Source organism: Diabrotica undecimpunctata, chromosome 1, assembly GCF_040954645.1.
Source record: "Diabrotica undecimpunctata isolate CICGRU chromosome 1, icDiaUnde3, whole genome shotgun sequence".
Classification (NCBI taxonomy): domain Eukaryota; kingdom Metazoa; phylum Arthropoda; class Insecta; order Coleoptera; family Chrysomelidae; genus Diabrotica; species Diabrotica undecimpunctata.
Genome location: NC_092803.1, coordinates 68,756,107 through 68,780,856, shown reverse-complemented (window position 1 = coordinate 68,780,856; position 24,750 = coordinate 68,756,107). Strand labels below are relative to the sequence as shown.

The 24,750-nt window shown below is 31.0% G+C and overlaps 1 protein-coding gene across 1 annotated transcript in view; it reads right to left on the bottom strand.

Moving 5' to 3' along the window:
• LOC140450528 (uncharacterized) overlaps nucleotides 1-15,342 on the bottom strand; it is a 58,296-nt gene extending 42,954 nt beyond the window's left edge. Inside the window, exon 1 of the mRNA XM_072544186.1 lies at nucleotides 15,208-15,342. The gene's annotated coding sequence lies outside the window, so the exon portion shown is untranslated. The remainder of the gene's footprint in view (nucleotides 1-15,207) is intronic.
• Nucleotides 15,343-24,750: the final 9,408 nt, after the last annotated feature.

Below are 24,750 nucleotides of genomic sequence, written 5' to 3'. Positions count from 1 at the left end.
CTCTGGGTCTTTTGTGTTGGTATGGTCTCCAGGTTAAAATTGATCTGTGCCATTTGTTTAGATCGCTCCTAGCTACATGTCCAGCGTATTCCCATTTCAACTTTAATGATTTTTGCACCACATCGGTGACTTTGGTTTTCTGTCTTATCCATGTGTTTGTTTTCTTGTCCTTAAGTGATATACCTAGCATTGCTCTTTCCATCGCGTGTTGAGTGACTCTAAGTATATTCATATTCTTTTTTGTGATTGTCCATGTTTGTGCCGCATAAGTTAATATCGGAATAATGCATGCATCAAAAATTTTAGATCTAAGATGTAATTGAATTTGTTGATTTCTGAGTATATAGTTCAGTTTACCGAATGCTGTCCAAGCTAACTTTCTTCTTCTTTTTATTTCTTCAGTTTGAATTTCCCTATTTAGTATTATTTTTTGTCCTAAGTATATATATTCTTCAACTTTTTCCATAACTTTATCGTTTATTATTGTCACGGTGTCTTCGGAGTGCATGACTTTTGTTTTGTTTAAATTCATTTTCAGTCCTATTTTAGAAGATTCGGTATGTAGTTCTAAAAGCATGGTTTGCATTTCTTGTAGGTCAGTAGCTATCAGGATTATGTCATCTGCAAATCGTAGATTACTAAGGGAGCGGCCATTGATGTTTATTCCCTTATATGTCCAATTTAGGTTTTTAAAAACGTCCTCCAAAACTAAGGTGAACAGTTTGGGTGATAAAGTATCTCCCTGTTTGACTCCCCTGTTTAATGGTACAGGGTTCGTGTGTTCATTTTCATTTAGGTAGTATGTAGCTGTAGCTGGGTTCATAGTTTCTTTTATTAAGTTAATATATCTGCTGTCTATTCTACAATTTTGCATTGTGTTTATTACGGCCGTGTGTTCTATGGTATCGAAAGCTTTTTCGTAGTCTACAAATGCTAGGAAAACTGGAAACTTGTATTCGTTACATTTTTCTATTAATATTTTTGTGGTTAACAGGTGATCGGAAGTTGAATAGCCTTTTCTAAAACCTGCCTGTTCATATGGTTGGTATTCGTCTAATTCCCTTGTTAGTCGAGTAGTTATGACTTTGGTGAGTATTTTAAACAGGTGTGACAGTAGGCTGATGGGTCTGTAGTTTTCCAATTTTCGACTATCACCTTTCTTGTATAATAAGATTACTTTAGAGTTGTTCCAGCTCTTAGGGACTTTGCCCTGATGTAAACAACTGTCCACAAGCTTAGTTACAATTGCAATTAGTTCCTTACCTCCTTCTAATATCATATCTGTGGTTATACCTAAAATTTAGCAAAATGTTAAACATTATGGAGAACACCAGTGCAGTTTACCGTGCCTTTTACTACAACGAAAGGTTTTCTGCGAATTCCGTTAATCGTTTAGGTGTGTAAGTTGGTTGAATGTACTGTATATTAAAGTCACCAATATGTAAAAATTTGGGATATGAATAAAAAATTTCTTCCACATCCAACCATCATCCAACCTAATATATTGTGCCAGAACTGTGTCTAGTTTCATCGTAAAAATAAAAGTGTCAGATTTATTATGGAGGCATGTTCAAATCCCCTGAACCTCTAGATGTTGGATCATAACATCTCTGAAAATTATCAAAAGTTTTAACCAAGGGGATTGTTTTATTGAATCATCCAATATAATCTAATAAATTGTGCCAGAACTGTGATTAGTTTCACCATAAAAATAAAAGTGTCGGCATCATTATGGAAGCCATGTTTAAGTCCCCTGAACATCTATGTCTTGGATTGGCCAAGTTTTAACGAAAAGTTTGAGAGTAGGAAACACAGAAAGTCAGAAAGTAAAAAACTAAAAGTTTTCCTAAGACTAGTGACAAAACATCGTAGATTTATAAAGTGAATACTTCGATTGTTACAGATGAAGAAACACAACTAACATATTGAAAAAAAAATTGAAACTATTACTTACCACCAGAAAAACGTAATTTTAGAAATATTTACATTTAACAGCGATAGGGTCAACTATCTAATTAATTTGTTACATAATTACATAAAGGTATTTAAACAGCACAGAGTATAGTCAATAAGGTGATATTATCTGGGATCCATATATAATTATTTTGCAAATAAAATCCTAAACCTGGTCTAATACAAGGTGATGTAAAACCAGAACAGCTAAGAACAGTAATGAGTGAGCCAAAGAAGAAAGTGTATGAAGTAATAAAGGCAAATGTAAGTGATCCTTTGAAGATAGAAAGTGAGAGTGTCAATAATTCAGTGACTGTAGTGAACATGAGTATTATATTCATTCATTGAACTTAAAAATTAAAAGCTTCTTAGATAAGCTTCTTTCATTCTAACTACATACTGGAGACAAGGTAAACACTTTGTATGGAGTATGGAGATATTAAGTTTAAAATTAAGAGAGTAGTAGGTATATTAACATGTATTAAAAATACTAAAAAAGATATTTCGTTTGCAGTTGTATAATTCTCTAATTAATCTAGATGCAGAAAATCAGGTTCCATTATTAGGTTTTAAGGAATACTTAAAGTACTTAAAAGGCTTCAATCAAAAGCAAGACTTGAATTCAACAATTTACAAGACATAGATGGAAGACAAAATACTCACATTATTTGGTGGTCTTGGTAAAGTTCATAAAAAAAATACTATTTAATGTTGAGAGATGGTGTTGAGCCTCCTATCTATATAAATAAAAATGAATCTCCGAAATGTTTATGATAACTTCAGAACGCCTGTACCAAATTAGATATTTTTTTTTGGTGTGTATGTTACTATAGTCGGTTCGCTAATTCCAGTCCGAACTGTCTAGTGAATTTAGTAATTTTTTTTTTGTGAAGTTAGTTACTTTTTGAGAAACTAGAAGTGACTGGAAATTACTATACAACCAAGTATACGTGCTTTTAGACAATATTAATGTAAACAATCGTAAATATAATAGAACTTTACGAATTACCGACAATCAATATTCATTTATTTACATTACATCATGTATTGATAACAAATAATAAGATTATTTATTGTAAAAAAAAATATATTTTGAAGAAATAAATTGCACAAAATTAAACAGCCACCAATCAATCAAAATAGGTCTTAATCGGAATAACGATGAAGTTTTAACATGTGAAGATATGTCAATGAGGCGGTATGGAGAATCTCTTCATTTTCCATACACAAACGTTATCCCACTCTAGTGAATTTAGCTGTTCACCTGGTGAATGGACAAAAACTTTATTTTACGAGAGAAAACGCAACGCAAAGAGCTGAACGATCACCAACGACAACGTTGAAATGTTACCTTTTCTTAAAGGGAGACTTAACAACATATATATATATATATATATATATATATATATATATATATATATATATATATATATATATATAGAAAAGAAATTTAATCTTTGCAGATTAGTTAAATAGTAAACTCTTAAATATTGGGGAAATCTGCAAGAAATACTCTAATGTGTATCAATTGTTTCGCCGAACGTTTTCGCCAAAGAGAATTAATTTGGCTTCTTCAGGGCTGAAAGAGAATAAATTATAATTAGCTACCATATATTATCTATTAAAACATTATTGATCTTACCGTAACTTAGAATTGTAGAGTTAGAATATTAAAAAACTTTGCTAGTAACATAGTGGTGTTTTTTGTTACTATGTGAAAAAAAAAGTTTTTTATAAGGATTGAAATGTATGGTAGCTTCGAACTTGACACGTAAAGGCTTACCCAAGGTTAATCGAAAAACCCAATGCAACTACATTTAAAGGAGGTAATTCTTTGAAATGTCGGCAATAACTAAATTTTTGATTTTTAGATAGTTAAAAGTGAGGTTCTGTTTAAGCCAGAACGCAAGCGCTGACAACTTCATTATTAATTCGTATGAATCTTTATGTCGTTAAGGTTCATTGGTAAAAAACGAATGAATTTAAATCCCAGTAAAGGGAAATATTATTTTGATTTTCTTTATTTAATTATATTATATTGTTCATGTATTATTAAGTCTTATTGAGACGTATCTAAGAAAAGCAAGGGAATGTTATATATTTTTTGTTAATGAAAATTAATTATAAAGGTATGTTAGTTGTTAATGGATATATCAGTCAAGTTAGTAATCTGTGATATAGTATTGTTCTTGGTATCTGATTTAAGTAACAGGTGGTATATATCGCTTAGATTCTTGATGTCACTCTTAACATTAATGGAGAAATCGTTAAGGATAATATAAGACATTTCAATGAACTCTCTTTTAGATTTATTGTTCTCACGGTGGAGAATTGTGGTGTTAGTATAGTCCATGAGATGACCAGTGGAATGGACATGTTTGGCTAATGCACAACGGTCAGGGTGAAGTCGAGAATCACTTTTGTGTAGTGTAATACGTGATTTCAATAATTGAGATGTTTGACCGATGTAGGAATTGTTGCAAGAGAGACATGGAATGTTGTAGACAATATTACTAAGCCTATCTATGGGAGTCTTATCTTTTATCTTAGAATAAAGATTATTAATTGTTAGGGCTGATCTACAAGCCACATTAAGTTTAATGTTGTTATTATTATTGCCAAAGCTATTTTCAACACTTTTCAGAATCCTTGTTAACCCCGGAGTGATATCTCTGAAATATGGTAATGAAAAATATTTGTTTATAGGAGTATCCGAGACTGGGTTCCCACTTAAGACATCAGGATCAGCATTGTTAGTCGCGAAGGAAGGTGAAATATCTTCGTCATGGATAGTATTAAACAAAATCTTATTAACTAATGGTGTTGGATAAGCGTTTGAAATAAAAAGTTTCTGTAGGATTTGTAGGTTTTTTTGTATGAAATGAAGGATCTGATAGTTTTGTTACTCTATTTTTCATCTGTTTGATTAAGTTGACTTTGGTAGAATTATTAATTCTACCAATTCTACCAAAGTCAACTTAATCAAACAGATGAAAAATAGAGTAACAAAACTATCAGATCCTTCATTTCATACAAAAAACCTACAAATCCTACAGAAACTTTTTATTTCAAACGCTTATCCAACACCATTAGTTAATAAGATTTTGTTTAATACTATCCATGACGAAGATATTTCACCTTCCTTCGCGACTAACAATGCTGATCCTGATGTCTTAAGTGGGAACCCAGTCTCGGATACTCCTATAAACAAATATTTTTCATTACCATATTTCAGAGATATCACTCCGGGGTTAACAAGGATTCTGAAAAGTGTTGAAAATAGCTTTGGCAATAATAATAACAACATTAAACTTAATGTAGCTTGTAGATCAGCCCTAACAATTAATAATCTTTATTCTAAGATAAAAGATAAGACTCCCATAGATAGGCTTAGTAATATTGTCTACAACATTCCATGTCTCTCTTGCAACAATTCCTACATCGGTCAAACATCTCAATTATTGAAATCACGTATTACACTACACAAAAGTGATTCTCGACTTCACCCTGACCGTTGTGCATTAGCCAAACATGTCCATTCCACTGGTCATCTCATGGACTATACTAACACCACAATTCTCCACCGTGAGAACAATAAATCTAAAAGAGAGTTCATTGAAATGTCTTATATTTTCCTTAACGATTTCTCCATTAATGTTAAGAGTGACATCAAGAATCTAAGCGATATATACCACCTGTTACTTAAATCAGATACCAAGAACAATACTATATCACAGATTACTAACTTGACTGATATATCCATTAACAACTAACATACCTTTATAATTAATTTTCATTAACAAAAAATATATAACATTCCCTTGCTTTTCTTAGATACGTCTCAATAAGACTTAATAATACATGAACAATATAATATAATTAAATAAAGAAAATCAAAATAATATTTCCCTTTACTGGGATTTAAATTCATTCGTTTTTTACCAATGAACCTTAACGACATAAAGATTCATACGGATTAATAATGAAGTTGTCAGCGCTTGCGTTCTGGCTTAAACAGAACCTCACTTTTAACTATCTAAAAATCAAAAATTTAGTTATTGCCGACATTTCAAAGAATTACCTCCTTTAAATGTAGTTGCATTGGGTTTTTCGATTAACCTTGGGTAAGCCTTTACGTGTCAAGTTCGAAGCTACCATACATTTCAATCCTTATAAAAAACTTTTTTTTGCACATAGTAACAAAAAACACCACTATGTTACTAGCAAAGTTTTTTAATATTCTAACTCTACAATTCTAAGTTACGGTAAGATCAATAATGTTTTAATAGATAATATATGGTAGCTAATTATAATTTATTCTCTTTCAGCCCTGAAGAAGCCAAATTAATTCTCTTTGGCGAAAACGTTCGGCGAAACAATTGATACACATTAGAGTATTTCTTGCAGATTTCTCCAATATTTAAGAGTTTACTATATATATATATATATATATATATATATATATATATATATATATATATATGTTAGGTACATTTTAAGTTCAGATATGTCAGAAACTTTTTATTAAAATAAGATACAATAAAATACATTAAAATAAAATAAATAAACAGTAAAATAGAATAACATAGAATAGTTAAAATAAAATGGCATAACGTAGAATAAAGTAGCGTAAAATAAAATAAAATAAAATAATTTAGAATAAAATAAAACAAAAATAAAATAAATTAGAATAAGTTAGTTTTAAATAAAATAAAACAAAATTAAATAAAATTAAGATAAAATAATATAAAATAGAGCAAAATAAAGTAAAATAAAATTAAAAAAATAAAATAGAATAAAATAAATTAGAATAAAATGGAATAAAATAAAATAAAATATAATAAAATTAAATCTTAAGTTTGACGAATATTTACAGACTCGCAGTGTGCTAATTGAATTTTTTTGTCTGTCATTTGGTCTCTCTTATATATATATATATATATATATATATATATATATATATATATATATATATATATATATAAATATATATATATATATATATATATATATATATATATATATATAAATATATATATATATATATATATATATATATATATATATATATTTTTATTTTAATTTATCAAGACATAGTTTTTTATGTAGCTTAATACATCGTTCAAAGAAAATTTATGACGCACCATTAATATTAGTCAGTAAATAAATGTTAAACATTTCCTTTGTGACTTTATGAAAGAGAACAACAGTTACAAAGAGAACAACAGTTACAAAGAGAACAACAGTTCAACACTGAATCATTTGTCGAAATAGTTCATACAAATTTTCTAGAATTAAATCAACAACAAAGGATAGCATATAATACTTTGATAGAAGCTGTGGACATTGGTTCTGTTGGAATTTACTTCTTTGATGCTCCAGGAAGGACAGAAAAAACATTACTAATGTTATTGTTATTGGCAAGGATCAGATCGCAGTAGCCCTAGCGTTGGCTTCATCTGGAATATCTGCAACTTTATTAGAAGGCGAACGAAAATTTGCCTTGAAATTATCATTAAGCATACAAATTAATCAAACACCAGATTGCAACATCGTCAAAAATAAAACAATGGAGAGGATTTTACAGCTATGCGAATTAATCTTTTGGGATGAATGTACATTGATTCACAAGAGCTCATTGGACAGATCTTTGAAAGATATTCGTAACAATCAAAATAAATTTTGGTGAAACCATTATTCTATTGTCAGACTGTTTCTTATTTAATAATTATTCCCCAATTAGCTGCTGAGAATAAACTAAACGCATGCCTAACATCATCCAATTTTTGGTGGCATGTATGGGCGCTCCAATTGACAAATAACATGCGAGTGTTTTTGCAACAAGATCAAAGTGCAATTGTGTTTTCAAAACAGTTGTTAGATTTTGGAAATAGTAAAGTCGATACTGACACCTTGACGGGATTCATTTTATTTCCCGGACTGTAATTAAAACTGTGATCCGTTACTTAACAAACTGGAAAGAGGAGCTTATTGAACTTCGACACATTATTTAATTTTAGGTGGTACAAAGTTCAGCGGGTCAGCTAGTAAGTAATATAAAAGAAGAGTTCTTATGTGTTAACAGAGCACTTAAAAATTAAATTGTGTGATCTTGAGACTAAAGGGATCATAACAAAAGTGGATAAGCCTACAGGGTGGGTTCAATTGTAATCATGGAAAAGAAATCAATGGTGACTTGATAATATGTCTTGAACTGAACGAACAGAACATCGAGTTAGAATCTATGGAGAGGGCATCACGTGACTAAAAACGACCTCACTTCGGCCATATTGTTTTGACACTTTTGACAGATCGTATATGTTTGTTTACGTTTGTTGATTTTCGAATATTTTTAGTTTTATAATACTTTTATAGAAACTGTAATATATTGTGATAGTGCATAATATTGGTTTCTTGTTCTCAACGTAGTTGCAGTGGCAGAAGCAATGTTAATAAAAAATCTTCAGGAATATCGTTCTACAGGTTAGTATACAAATATGTAAACAAAGTAATGGCCCGTACTTCAGAGAATAAATTAATAGTATTTGACTGTATTAATTTATCTTTATGTATAATATATCGTGTTTTTAGTGTTTACCGCGGGATAAATAAATCATAGTTTATTAAAAATGTATTGCACTTTGTAGATTATTATTAAATCTTCTGAATAACTAGTCATATTTTTATAGTAGTTTTAATATTATTGAGTCCGGCCATGATCTTACCGCCATATTGGTATCACCGTTAGCCACGCCTACCTACGCCGTTTTTAATACATACGTTAATATGCTCATAGCTTCTCCATAGATTCTAACTCGATGGAACAGAATAAAGTCAATAAGCAAGAACACTTCAAAATGCTGTCTCCTGATGAATTTACAGTAAAACTCAGCAATATACCGTTCTTCACTGCACTAGATATGAAGTATGTTTATTGGCAAGGATCTATGAGCTATCTAATGCAACATCAAATTTAACAAATCCAAAATACAGTTTAAAAAAGCTAGTGTCAAATTAATGGGTTATATATTTTCAAAGGGAGGTGTTAAAACTAGTAATAAATACATTCAATTGATTCTAAATATGTCCATACCATAGTTCAAACAAGATAAATTAATATCATGCATTAAAATTAAGTTGATGGTACTATTGACTAATTTACCAGTTCTTAAAAGTATTTGATCCTAAAAAGCCCATGGAAATTGAAACAGCTAGATCTAAAAATAAAGGGGCATGTATTTTGCAAGATAGTAGATATGGGGCATTCATATCAAAAGCCTCATAAAACCTGATCAACAGGATGCTCAAATAGAAGAGTAAATCCTATTATTCTATTTGCTATAAAAAAATCCATAACTTTGTAACATTCCACAGATACCACAAACCACTAGAATCAATTTTTAAAGAGTCAGTTTCTCAAATGATCTTAAGAATGAGATTAAAATTATTAGATTATAATAATTGTCTGCTATAAACCAGTAAAAAGATAGTCTTATTATCGAAGACTGAGAAAAACTATGTGTGAATGTAAACATATAGACCTTTACTCAGCATTAGCAAACTTAATAATTCTCATTTGAAACATTTGTGACATTTCCTGTCACAAATTCTAAATATTTGAAGATGTAAGACACTGGTTCCAATTTCAGTAGAATTGATGCCTTCACATTTGTCTACTTCTTCATGTGCCATCAAAGTTTTAAAGTTTGGCTATCATCATTGCTATTTGGACCTTAGATACAGCTGCATGGAACAGTTGATTGGAGTTACAACCAAACAACTCTTTTAAATTTTCTTCTCCCTACAACTTTTCCCTGAATTATGTTTCGTAGAACTTGATATTAATCTCCCCCCATTTAAGATGTTCAAAATATTGAAGTGTGCGACTTTTGATGGTCAAAAGTAATGCTTTTTCTTTTCTCATTCTTCTTAGTATCTCTGCATTTGTTATTTTATCAGTTTAGGCTATTAAGTCCATAGTTTGAATGTTTCTATTTTGTTACCAGTACTTAGTCATGGTTCATGTCTCCACATCATAATATAGTCTCCACTTTCTCAATTCTTATTGTGATTTCCTTCATGTAATCATTCTTTTTATTCACATATGCTTGCAGGTAATTATATTTCTCAACTCTTTCAGTCTGCTGATTGTTGATTTGGTGATTAATTTTATTCTTTTTCTTCAATACAACCATAGAGTTTTACCTCATATTCTTCCGTAATTTCTACTATTTTTGTTAATAGTTTTTAATAAATAGATGAGATTTTTTGCAATGATGATTGTATCATCTGTATATATATATATATATATATATATATATATATATATATATATATATATATATATATGTGTGTGTGTGTGTGTGTAATAAGAATTCTATTCACTTTTATACTAATATTTTTGTTTTCAAACACCTGCTTAATTACATTCTGAGTATAGGTTACATAATAGAATTGGTGATAAAATACAACCTTGTCTGACCCATCTTTTAATGTATTTTTCTTCTGTTGATCTTTCTTTAATTTTTAATAGCACTTTGGTTATAGTAAATGTTGGTGATTATCCATATCTTTTTGGAATCTATCTTTTTGTATTTAAGACTCAAATTAGGTGTCTCTGATGTCTTCTTCAAAGTTTAACATAATTATAGTCTGTGATGTATGATTTTCAGAAAGTCCTAATGTAAGGCTCATTACACTTATCATGCAATAGTCCTTGCAGTTTTGGGATTCTATGGGATGGTTATTTATTCTTATGGTATTAGGCCAGTTCTATAAATGGTATTAAAGAGGTCGTTCAATGTGTCTATATATTTCTCATCCACTAATTTTATGAAGTCTATTGCGAGGTTTTCAGGTCTGTGCACTCTTTTGTTTTTTAATGTTATCAAAATGAAATTGAATTTCTGTGTTAGTTATATCTGGTCCTATTGGTTTTCTTAGAGTATCGTTTTGTTTTCTACTCGGTTGTTTTCAAAAAGGTTTTCAATATAGTTATTACACAGTTTAATCCATAAGTTGATCTAGCTTACAATTGAATTATTTATTCACTTTGAACAAATAACAGGTTTCCTTAATTTTTGTTTTTCGTTAGTTCCTTCACTCTCCTATAAAATTAAAAGTCTCATACAGTGGCGGCTTTTGGGGGTAGGCAGGATAGGCCGGGCCTACCCAATAATTTTAAGAGCTTTAAAATTGAAAAAAATATATTTAAAAATTATGTTAAATGCATGTAAATAACTTTTAAATGTACGAAATCACTCAATACATTAGCGTCCGTTAAAACAACTAAATTATTATATTACCACAGAAAGCATCGAATCGTATTCAGGCATTTTAAATATCATTAATAGGCCCGATAGGAACTGGCCGACCCAGCTCACATAAGATCCCCGTACAAAAAGCGTTTGAAGTTAAGCAGCTTGCCGGACAAAGATTTATATTGTCATGTTTATGCTTGCTGTTTAGGCACCAGACGATCGGGCCTACGATGACCATCGTTGTCACTTGTAACGTAATTATCGAATTGTAATATTAATTTTCTTTTAAATTATGATAAAAAAATATGTAACATAATCTATAATTGTAACATATTTTTAAACAAACAACACAATTGCAAACAAGTGCACGGTTGCCCAAATAAATTTTAAAAAATTCGTAAAATTCGAAGAAAAAAAAATCACATTTGCGTGATTTCTATATCGCCTGATTGTATGCAACTTATATATGTGAGATTGTTTTATAACTGATACATAAAAATGAGTTTTTATGACGCTTTACCAGGTTGCAGTAATAGTAATGTTGTTAGTGAGTGTTTGGACATTGTTGTTTTACTATTGGAATCGCCATTATCTAGAAGAACTGAAATTGATAGAAAAAAATTATTATGAATGAAAGGCGAACATTGCGTATTGACCAAAAAGATGGGAAAAAGGTGCATACTTTTAATTGCTCTTGGTATGATGTCTACAAATGGTTGTCTGGAAAAAACAGACTATATTGTAGGCCGTGTTTGTTATTTTCTAATAAGAAATGTGTATAGAATTGTGAAGGATACTTTGATTTAAAAAATCTGTCTGCCTCCTTAAAAAAGCATTCCAGTTGCAAGGAACATTTAAGTAATTTCCTGTCCTTTAAGGATATACAGAAGAGGGCGTTTTCTGTTCGCGATTTGCTAGATGAAAAATCAAAAATCGCAAAAGTTAGATACAACGCAGAAGTTAAAATGAACAGAGAAATCATTAAAAAATTAGTTAGGGGGGGGGGGTCATGACTTCGTGACCTCTCCCTCTGGATCCGTCACTGATTACACATAGTTATGTAATTTGCTGGCTTGGCCTACCCAAAATTTTACCACACCAGCCGCCACTGGTGTCATATTTTTTTGAAGTTTTTCTATTTCTATGCACTTATCTGTAAACAAATTTTCTTTGCATTTGAATTTTCTGTCTTTTGAATTTTATTTTGGATTTTCTTGTGTTATTTTTATATTTTCTTTGGGTCTCTATGAGCATTAAGATATCCTCTGTCATCAAGTGCTTTCTTTTATGTTTCATTTTTTTTTAATTTTTTGATGATGGTGTTACTACAGCTTCTTTGATAGATATCCTCATTCTATTTATATTTTTGATGATATTTTCAGGTGGATTTTTATTTTTTCTAAATTTTCATTCATTTCTGCTATTAGCCTTTCTTTGATCTCATTGTTGTTTAGATTCCCTAAAATATATTTTCTTCAAGGTCTGCTTCTTTTTCAATTTCTTCAATTGTATATTTATTTTAGCAATAATGGGGTTGTGATTTGAGCTGCATCTGCTCTGATGTTGTTTAAGGTTAACCATCAAATAATATATTTAGTTTCTTATGATTTTATATTTAGTATTTTGAGGGTATGTCCAGATATAAATTCTTCTTTTTGGAATTTTAAACAGCATATTTAAGATGACCATGTTATTTTTTGGTAGAATTGAATTAGATAATATCCTCTATCATTGTGAATACCCAATCCAAGGCTACAGTTTACTATTTTGCCTTGAACCACTGTTGGATGCATTCACATATCCCCTTACATGTTAAAGTAAACATTTAGAAATGAAAATTGAAGCTAAAAGAGAGTTAAATGAATATGCTTTTAATACAAATGAAACCAGACCCAAGACATGTATGTATTGATCAGTTGAGTAACACTTTGAAATATGAGGAAAACATAATGAATCACCTGGGTTGTACACATTGCAAAACAAACTGGGTAGCAATATCAGAATGAACTATTCGCTCCATGCGTGACTGACGCGACACCTACTGCCTTCATCTGACAGTTTTGGACCTACCAATTTTCAGGTTAAACATATGACATATGTTTGACATTGTTAAATACATGCGAAATTGACAATTATTAATAATTAAGTTTTTAATTATATTTTTTCAGTTTATGTACAAAATAAATGTAGTATTGAAAACTGGGTTTCTCAAAATTCATCATAATGTATCTTTTCAATCACAAACGGAAAAGAAAGGGAAACATCTAGTACTGGCAAATCAAGTTTTTCATGTGAAAGAGCATATATTTAAAAACAGTAATAGTAAAAGTTATGATATAAAAGCTAAAGTCATCAGGCACTCTGCAGTTAGCTTGAAGCCTTATAAAATATCATTTAATGTAAATTATTTAAATTTTTCCTATTTCAATTGCATAAAAATGAAGTTATGTGATATTTACTTTTTCATATTAATAGCACGGATCCATCTTTTTCTTTTCTCTAATTTATATGTAATCTTTGGGAACCTATAAAAACTACACTTACTATTTTTGCTATTATTAGCACAATTAAATACGCAATATGTATTTGCACACATTTTTGATAAAATTTATGCGTAAAAAGGTAGGTCCAATTTTGTCATATTTCGCCGCTACACACGCTGGCATCGTTTCAAAGTACCCCTACCATGGTCACGCAGGGAGCGAATACAATATAATATTATCAGCAAATTAATACAGTGTTGGCTGTAATGCTGATTAGAATAGTGGTGATTATAATTATGGTAGTAATGTTAAAACATGTCATAAATTGACAGGCAGTACTGCTTCAGAAAGTAAAAAAAAACAAGCAGAACATTTAACAACCAAACAACTAAAATCTCAAATCCTTTTAGCATGTACTATACCAATAAAGAAAACTCTTAACCTTAAATTAATAGAAAATGGGATGTATACTACAGGTTTAACTGTATGTACTGACTGAACTTTTAAAATGGGCAACAGTTATCACAGAGGCTAAATAGATATGAATGTTTGAGTTCTTGTTCTTGATAAAGTGAGTCATGTGAAGTGTACAAGTACAAGTTTATGAATAAAATGTTTTAAATAGAACTATCATAAAATGATTTTAAATTTAACCTATCAAGTAATATTTTCTTGTAAAAGTTTGTCATTGAGATTTATAATCTATAAGGTAAGAAGCTTAAAAATTAGCATTTTGCCAATGTTTAGTTTTAAGTTGCTAGCTTGAGTTCAATTCCACAGCATATTAATATCTGTTTGAAGTATTTGAATGTCAATTGAACTTTTTATATTCCTACATAATTTTAAATCACCTGCAAAAAGCAAAACTTTTATCACCAGCAAAAATTCTCAAGCACCTTTTAATATAATTTTTTATTATCAAAATTTGGATTTAACTCACTAATGTGGGTGCCTATTTTTATTTTTCTGGATTAAAAGTTAAATAACAATGTACAAGATCTACATAAGCTATATATTCAAATCTATATATCAAGAATGATTCCAACAAAATGTATTAACATATTTAGAACAGGGAATTGGTATTGGTATAACCCAAAATAAAAACTTATTTGAAATGTAGTTCGAGAATCCTGCATAAGGATAGCAGCAAAGAGAATGATGATGATTTGAAGATTTTTTTATTTACTATAAAAATTCAGAGAGAGCTTTGAAACTCTCCTTTTGATATCCTTTTTCAGTAAGGAGAAATAAATTTTTTTCTGAAAATAGAAAATACAAAAATATTATTGTTTACATTGTTTAAAGAGGTTAGGTTTCAATTATCTAAATTAAAATCACCGACAAATACGCAAAACATAAGCAATTAAGCTAATTCAGTCAAAATAAAACACAAAATCGTGATCAGGAAGTGTTAAAGACCATGGTTTCTTTATTGATTTCAATTAAAAAGCCCTTTTAATGAAAGGGCAGATTTATTACTGATCAGGAACTAAAAATTGTATCATACTTACGGCAATAATAAATTAACAGCACCAACACTTAAGTTCGTGTTAAAAAACATAGCACTTTCTTAATATTTATATTTAAAAAACATAAAATATATTCTAGCGGAAGCCATTTTACATGTTTTGGATTTTATAATTTGATTAGACTGAAATCCATAATCTGTCTTATCTGTCAAACGTCAAAAATCCACATACATACTGACCATTTTCCATAAAATATATTTCTCTTCTGATAGATGGCAGTGCGGGATAAGAAAAGATAAATAAACGTGTATGGTTGATAGGGGTTTTGGATAATTACAAATAAAAAGAATTAATTTCCAATTATTTGTTATTATAATATACAACAGAACTACATTATAGATAATTACTTCATCCATAATAATTTAATAAAAATATACTTATCAGATAGACATAGATGTACCAAAGAATATAGACGCTTAAGCGTCTATATTCTTTGGATGTACTTAACAAGAATAGAAAAATGGAAGCAACATAATATCTTAATCATTTTATAATAAAATAAAATAACACTATATAGGCTATTGGCCTTATACAATGTGCCCTTTTACACATCTATTGGTAGGCCCTAATTATTTTTATTTAATTTTATTTTATTTATAAAAATTAGGAAATATTTTTACTTAATGTAATAATTGGCTATCTATCAGCTTATGCGTGAAGAATTAAGTGGGACTATGTAGAAGCTAAAACCATTAGGTATTATAATGAAATTTTAACTTTAGGTCAAATTTTGTTTACCTAAGTAAAACTATCCAAAGTCAATTGAAAACGGAAGTCTCGAGCTTATCGGTGATATCTGAGAAACTTATAGGCGTACGAAATTTAGTTTTTCTAGAATACTTAATTTCGTAAATATAAGTTAACTTGTATTTACATTTAATTTGTAATATTAAATGTACCTATGTGTCAATGCCTTTAACGTAAATAAAGATCAGAGTGTCTAGACTTTTATTTATAGTTCAAATATTCACTAACAGATAGAGCTAGATGGAAGGGCCATACCAGCCCTTAATTTTTTTTTTTTTTTTTAATTTTGCAGGTCAATCAAACAAAACTTATTTTAATTTGGTGTAAAAATAGGTGATGAAACAAGATACCAGTAAAAACATTATGAAGAAAAACTCGATTTACTATAAAGTTTAAAAATAACACTTACATACTTTTTTACTGAAGGTCTTTATAATCGTTTACACTTTTTTTTATTTGTTGTTTTTAAATTTTTTTGGTAAATTGCGGGTATTTTACTTTTTTAATTTTTTTTGGATCTTTTATAGACCAGGATATTTGTATTAGAAAAGTATTGAACATTAAACTGGTATTTGTGGGAGAAAACGTCTAAAAAGCCGATAGTTAGTTTAAGTATAGCTATTTTTTAAGAACTGATTAGAAAACAATAATAGACGGAGCCTGGAAGGAGCCTCTTATCTCCCTCTTACCTCACCCAGTTCACAATGCCGAAGGATCATTTTTCTGTTATAGAATGTTAATCAATTTATTTTTTTATTCGACCTAACCGTCACATAAAGATAACGATAACGTCTGCCACATTGTCTTTCCAAATTTCAGTATTCTCAGGCTTGTTCATAAGTTTTCTTATATTATGGAGCACTATATTGTTTAACGACGGAGTGGGATTATTTTTCCGTAAACTACGTTTTATATATGACCAAACTAACTCTATATTGGATTGAAAATACAGTAGTAAGGAGGTAGGTAACTAAACAACTAAATGCTCTCTTTAAGGTATTCCCAGATTTTTATTCCGCATAAATGTTAAAATATCCGATTTCTTCGTATTGAAATTTGAAATTTTATAAAGTTGCCGAAAATGATACGGAGCGTTATCCATAGCTATTACCGAATTCGATGGTAGGTATATTTGCTAACAGTTGTTAAAACCATTTTTCGAACAATTCGCTAGTCATGTCTTCGTCATCCGCACACGACTTAATATTTTTGACCGATATGAGAAGCGCGTTTTATACGATTTATACGAATCCGTTTTCATTTCCTGCATGTAAAATTTGTACGGGTTTTTTCCCCTCTAACATAGTGCTTTCAACTTGCAATTGTTAGAATTATCCACCCTCCCTGTTTTAACTACGTCATGACTATCAAACCATGTCTAGCCTATGTATATAATGTTCCTGCCTGATTCGCGATAATGTTTAATATTTCTTAAATAATTTTGACAAATATTCACAATACGGGTTGATTCCATTATACCTAACCATTCGCATATTAAGTTTTTTTATGTAAAGCCGCATTGAACAAGAATTTCGCGAAGAGTTTCCAAGGAATGATAAGAATAACAACTGTAGCTTTGTAATTTACTGTGTACTAATTCTAATGTTGGAAGTTTGTTTTTTTTTTGTAAATATCGTATATCGTTCTTCGAATTACGTCTCTTAAAGCGTCACCAATTTTATGAAATTTTTGCTCGTTGCGTTTTCTTTTTAAGCTCTGATCAGTAACATCTCCCCTTTTAATGACTCTATAAACCATGCTATATGACAATTTTGTTAATTTACAAATTCTATTGACGAAGAAGAACCCCATGGTTGAAGAACTTGCATTCTATTTAGGGTGGCAGTGAATAAAATTATGATAGCTATGATGGTAACCAACGTTCTGAAAGGACATGGTACATGAAGAAGAAGATTGACAATTTCGTGTGGGGTTGAATTTCCATTTTCTATTCTTAAACATTCATAAATATTTAAAACAAGCTTCTAACCTTGAACTTGCAAATCCTGGTTGTAAAACTCCCAATTATTACTAATAGCCGCTTCAGTACTAGGTAAAACATTTTCTTCATTGTTTATAAATACACCATTAAGTGGTAAGTGGTAAGTAACTAAACATTTTTAAAAATTACCTAGGCGACGCGACGTTGCAGAACATAAAAAACTTTGACTAAAAAATAAAGCTAAACTAATAATAAGCTTTCAAGTACAACTGCAGTTATATGTATAATTTTTTTTATTAGAACAATAATCTTGTAACAATTAATATAAAATTAATTCTACAACCATTTTTAGGATTGTTGCTTAAAGCATCTTAAAGTCTTTTGTCTGAGATCTCGAAGTAAAAAATGAAGAAATTTAATATTTATTTAACATCTAGCAAAGCTGTGCTTTGGTTTCACTAGAACAAAAGATACGAAAAATCTCAATCCGTGCAGAGATAATACGAAGATATCTTGCATAGCTTGGTTACGTTGCACACAGCTCTTTGTGTAGCAAAACAGATCTGTTAAATCATATATTTGAACCTCCTCGTAAAACTTTAATTTTCAATTGACTTTGGATATACTATACAACAGTGAAAGAACGTATTCATGAAATAAGAAGTGGTAAGCTTTAGAAAATTATTTTAAACTTTAGATATTCAAGATTATTTTATTTTCACCGACATGAGCTACGTCAGATGCATTTTCATTCGTGAGTCACAAAAACTTTTATGGTGGATACACAGTGACTCTTGTGACATTTTAATATCTATTTTTGCTATCTTTAATGGGAATTAAACACAATTTCACTTTAAAATGCATTTATTTTGATGTTTCGATTGTCACTTAGGAAATCTTTTTCCTCTGTTCTCAAAATAGAAATTCTTTTTTTTTTATTTGGTATTTTTTTTTGTTACTTGGTAATACATTTTCAGTGAATATATTCATGGAAGATTTCGAAATAAATATTTCATACTTGGTCTATCATATCATAATAGTTTTGTAGACCCTGATTTTTGATCTCCAGTGCGTGTTTTTGGAGCGAAAAGTAAGCTTTATTTCCCCTTTACTATTCTTTTTTGAATTTCTGGTTCTTCTGTTCCATCCGCGTTTAATGTAACTCCCAGATATGTGAGAATTTCTACAGTTTCAATGTCCTCCTCTAATTCAACTGTGCGTCTATTGCCCCTAGCTCTTGCCTGTGTTAGTTTTTTTGTCTTTTAAATATTTATTTCTATTATTTCTGTTGCCTCTTCTGTTCTACGAAACATGATGCTAATGTCATCGGCATAGGCGGAAATCTGTATTGATTTATTTGTTAGGAGGTTTCCTCTTCCTATATTCAGCTGTCTTATTCAAGAGTCAGGTTGAATAGTGTCAGTGCCAGCCCGTCTCCTTGTTTTAATTATTTGATTGCATATAATCCTGGTTTTCCAGTCGCTAGGGATCTTTTCCTTCTGCCAAATCTTGTTCATAAGCATACGCATTTTTCTTACTAGGTGTTCGCCACCTAATTTATATAGTTCAGAGGGGACATTGTCATTACCTGGAGCCTTTTTATTCTTCTGTGCTCGTATTGTTTGTTTTATCTCTTCCATCGTTGGGTGTTCTATATTTTCTGTGTCTCCCTTCATGTGATACATGTCAATATGCTCTTCATTTTCTTGCATCTCTAGGAGAGTTTGGAAATAGGTTTTCCAGACTGATTTTATTTCTTTTGGATCACTGGTTATTTGCTCTTTTTAATTTCTGTATTCTAATTGTTTATAAAAAAAAATCGGCATGTTTATTAAAATAATTTGACAATATTTAAAATCGTTTTTCTTTCATTTTTTTTAATATTATTAATAGAATAAATCTTTTTCTTTTAAAAGCTATTTGTAGATTTATTGTAACTTTATCATTTTCTGGCATATATTGTTATAAAAAAATTAATTTGAGGTAAAAAATTAAATAACTTTTTACGTATTTGACCAATCGCTTTTAAATTTTGATCATACTTTAAGCACCATAGGAACCAATACTCCATAGAATATAAAGGTTCTAGGTTTATTTTTAAAAAAGTTATTAATATTTATAAAAAACCGAAATTTCCAACTTATTTTGCAACTTTCTATGCAAAAAATAAGGATAGAAACATTTAAAAACTCAATTTTGGAGGTTTTTATATGACTTATAAGTTTATTACTCTTAAATTTGTTTCAAATGCTTCAGTTTTTGCTGATAGACAAAAACAGTGAAAATTTGTGACCTTAATTTGTTAATAACTAATTAATTCAAAAAAATCTACTGCAGGAAACATATAGGTTCTTGTTACAAGGTCCATACTACTGAAAACAACTTTCGTTTGCCTGGCCGGTTCAGTGTCACAAAGAGGATACTTTTTTGCTTATTTTCCTGGCCTACAAGACACATTTTTATGCAATAATTAGTAATTTAAATCACAATGTAATTTTCATTCTTGGATTGTTTATAACCTATTTATTACACTTAGTAAAATACGGAAGAAGCCTATTTGTAACTGAAATAAAAATTATTTTTACTGAAAATCGGTATATTTGTTATTTGGCAACTATTTACAAATTATTTAAAAGAACGTTGTTATCTACTTATATTCATTTTTTGAAGTAAATTTCTGAGAGATACCCCCTATGAAACGCAATTGATAGTAAAAAGTAAAGAAGTAAGGATTGTTTGCTAAAACGCAACGTGAATACTGGAACGTTACTTCAAACGTGGAAGTAACTAGAAGGATAGGAAATGAAGCGGAAATAATATTAACTATCAAAAGACGAAAACTTGAGTACTTAGGACATGTGATGAGAGGGCAAAAATACGCATTATTACAACTTATTATGCAAGGCAAAATCCGAGGAAAGCGAAATGTGGGAAGACGAAGAATATCCTGGCTTAAGAACTTAAGGGAATGGTTTGAATGCAGTAGTTCAGAACTTTTTAGAGCGGCAGTCAACAGAGTCCGCATAGCCATGATGATTTCCAACCTTCGATAGAAGATGGAACTTAAAGAAGAAGAACGTGAATACGTCTGTTGTTAGAGCCTAACTATAAAGAATCTCATATTATCCATTAAAATTTAAGGGGAGCTATTAAAATGTTATTAATTTATATAATTTGAATTTTTTTTTGGTAAATGACATATCTTATTTTCACCTCGAACAATTAGTAGATTCTGTATTCTTTATGTATGCGTCACTCTCCTCAATTTCTTATATGTTAAACTATAGACTATAGATGATTGTTCAAAGGCTATCCGATCAAAAATGTGTGATTTCAAACTATGTGAATTACATAATGTAATACTATATGTAACAGCGCTACAGAACTTGTAGGCCCATGGCTTCTTAAAACTTGGTTATTTCCCTCCATTTTTTTGGTCCCTTGCTTTCTCTCTCCAATTTCTTGCCCATATTTCTAACAAGTCTTATTTTACTACTTCCAACGATTTCTTCTTTGGACGTCTTCTTCTTTTTTCCACATTTCTCCCTCCTTCAGTATTATTTTAACATTTCGATTCTCTGGCATTCGTATAATATGCCCAAGCCGACTAGTTCTTTGGGCTCGTATTTTTGCCGTAATTGCTGGTTTTCCATATATCCTCGTTATTTTTTATTCGCTCGTCTTCTCCAAATATTCTCTGCCGTCTTTATTCCTCCCAAAACTCAGGACAGCTCATTGTCGCTATATTCCTGTTATCTTAATGTGGCTTATCCGCGAACTAAAATTACTTACTTGGGCCTCAAGTCTCCGCTCTGAACCAGGCTCAGTTCGGCGACTTGGTGCTCAAGGGGTTGGGCCCTACGTGCCCGGGTTTTGGGGTTTTTGTTAATTTTTTTGTTGGCTTGCGCTGGTTTTTGTTAGTATTTTTATAATTTTTTTGGTGGCCGAGGCCGGTTTTTTGGGTGTTTTTTATAGTTTTTTTTTGTAGGTGGCCCTGAAACATAAAATCAGAATTAGTGTAAAATCTTTACTATAATACTGAAAAATATATAAAATATAGAACATATAACAATATAGAGTTTATCCTCTTTCAAGGCAACCGGGCCCACTTTGTGTTTGGCGATAGTCGATGAGTGTTTTTGAGCTACGAACTATCTTCTTTGTGCATTGTTGTTATTTTTTAAGTATTTTCTCTCTAGTGTTTTGTTTTCTCTCTGGTTTAATTTTCTCTTTGGTATTATTATTTTAATCTACTATTTGTTGTTTAGGTCTTTTGTGCTTCCATCTATGGAAAGCGTCATACCTCATTATCTCTCGTAGTATGTGATTGGGGTGGTTCTCTATTTCCGCGAACTTTGTCCTAGCTTTCTCTTTCATCGTGTCCGTCAATCTGATTTGTTGCAATTCTCTAAAGAAAAATCTTTCTGCGACGTATCTTGGTACGTTGACTGCTTCTCTTAGGCTGTTGTGGTGTGCCACTTGTATTTTCTTTTTTGAATGCATATGTGTCCCCATGCTAGGGATGCATATGTTAGTATAGGAAGGATTATACTATTTATTAGTCTTATTTTTGTTTTCAGTCTGAGTTTGCTTTTTTTTCCTGTTAGTCCTATTATAGATGCTCTTGACGCGTTGGCTTTTTGTACTGTGGCTTCTACGTATTTGCTGAATGTTAAGCCTTTGTCCATGATTACTCCGAGGTATTTTGCTTTGCTTTTCCACTCGATGCAATTGTCTTGCACAGTTACCTATTCTTCTGGTTGTTGGTGCCTCTTTTTGAAAAGTACAGCCTGTGTCTTATCGGAGTTTATTGCTATTTTCCATTTTAAAATCCATTCTTCTATGTCGTCTAGCGCTGTTTGTAGGTTGTTAACCGCTATGTCTACGTTTCTATGTTTGGCCGCTATCTCTGTATCATCGGCATAGAGGCTTAATAGTGTACCTGGTGTTCTAGGTATGTCTGTTGTGTATATCGTGTAGAGTATAGGTGACAGTACCGCTACTTGTGGCACTCCAGCCTCTGGGTTCCCGGTTCGGATAGGACTTGCCAAGTACGACGAGATCAGCCTGTCATTGCTCCGCTGCACCCGTATCTTCTCATTTTATATATCAGTTCTTTATGCCAGACTCTGTCAAATAAATTGCTTACGTCTAGGAAGGCGGCTCCTGTAAATTGTTTATCGTTGAATCCAGCTGCTATGTACTCTGTTAGTCTGAGTACTTGTAGCTCGCTGGAGTGTTCTGATCTAAAGACAGATTAGATATAATACCCGAATTGAGCTTCGGGTATTATATCTAATCTGTCTGTTTCGGCTTGGAGTCTGCTGGGTATTATTCTTTCTACAATCTTGCTGATTGCAGGTAGTAAGCTTATTGGCCTGTAGTTTTGCGGGAATGTGCTGTCTTTTCTGGGCTTTGGTAACATTATGACATGGGCCTCTTTCCATCTGTTTGGGAATTTTTTGAATCTTAGCATTGAATTAATAATGTTTGTTAAATATACTATGGCTCTCGCTGGTAAATATTTTAGAGCCCTGTTCGTGATTTGATCGGAACCAGGTGTTTTTTTCGGCGAGCTGTTTTTAATTAGTTCATTTATCTCCTCCGGAAATGTAGGAGGGATGATTTCATTTGGATTTTCGGATCTTTTTCTTTGTCTTTCGACTTCTTCTATGAAGTCGATGTCCTCGTCTGGGTGGTAATTTAATGTACACTCTCTCGAGAGAGTACTCCTCATTACCTCTGCTTTTTCTTCTGTAGTGTATACTATTCCATTTTCTCCATGTAGTGGAGGGATTGGCTTTCTGTCAGTTCTCAATATTCTTTGAAGTATCCAGATATTTTGCATGTTTGGTCCTTGCTCCTCCATGTCCCTTATGTGGTTTTCCCAGCTTTCACTACGGTGTTGTTGTAGTGCTGTTTTGACCTCTCTGTTTAGTCTATTTGCTCTATTTTTGTCTGCCTGATTCCTTGTCCTTCTTGCTGTCTGCTTTGCTCTGTTCTTTTCCCTTATCAAGTCTTTTATTACTTGTGGTATATCCTTAAATCTTCCTGTGTGCATTTCTACTTCTTCTTCTGTAGTGCTATTTCTGAGCGCTTGTTGGATCATATTTTCCAACTCTAGGACTCTGGCTTCTATTTCTCATCGTGTTCCTAAGCGTCATTCTCACTAGCCTTATAAGCTTTTCTAATATTTCTAATGTTCTCATGGCATCGGTCGATTTAGAGAATCATATGCTTGTTTAAAATCGATAAATAAGTTTTGTTCGTAGCTATTATTTTGTATTAAGTTTAACATTACTTATTTGATCAGTAGTTGTTCTTCCTGATCTAAAACCTCCCTGGTAGTCTCCAATCACTTTGTTATCATATTTTATTAATCTTTTCCTAATCATTTTTACAAGTATTTTATAGACTACTTCTAATAGTGCTATACCTCTATAGTTTTCGCACTCCGTTTTGTCTCCTTTTTTATAGATAGGAAAACTAAGAGCACTATTCTCTCGTTTCGGCATTTCTTCCTTTTGCCAAATTATTAGTGTCAAGTTAAATATGTAATACTATACATTATTGTAAATCCCATATATGATAGTTCATTCAATTTGCTTAACCGTTCACCTTTGTTCATCATATTGTCACGTGAAAAAAATGTACGTATTTGTTACGACATGACTATATAACAAAATGTTATGACTAAAGAGCACTTAATAATACACACCCAACTATAAAAGACGGAACATTTACAAAACTTTTTAGAGGAAAACAAATGAAAATTGTTAATTGTGTCCTCGGTCTCCCCATTTACCGCATAGATGTAGTATGGTGAACTTCATTAA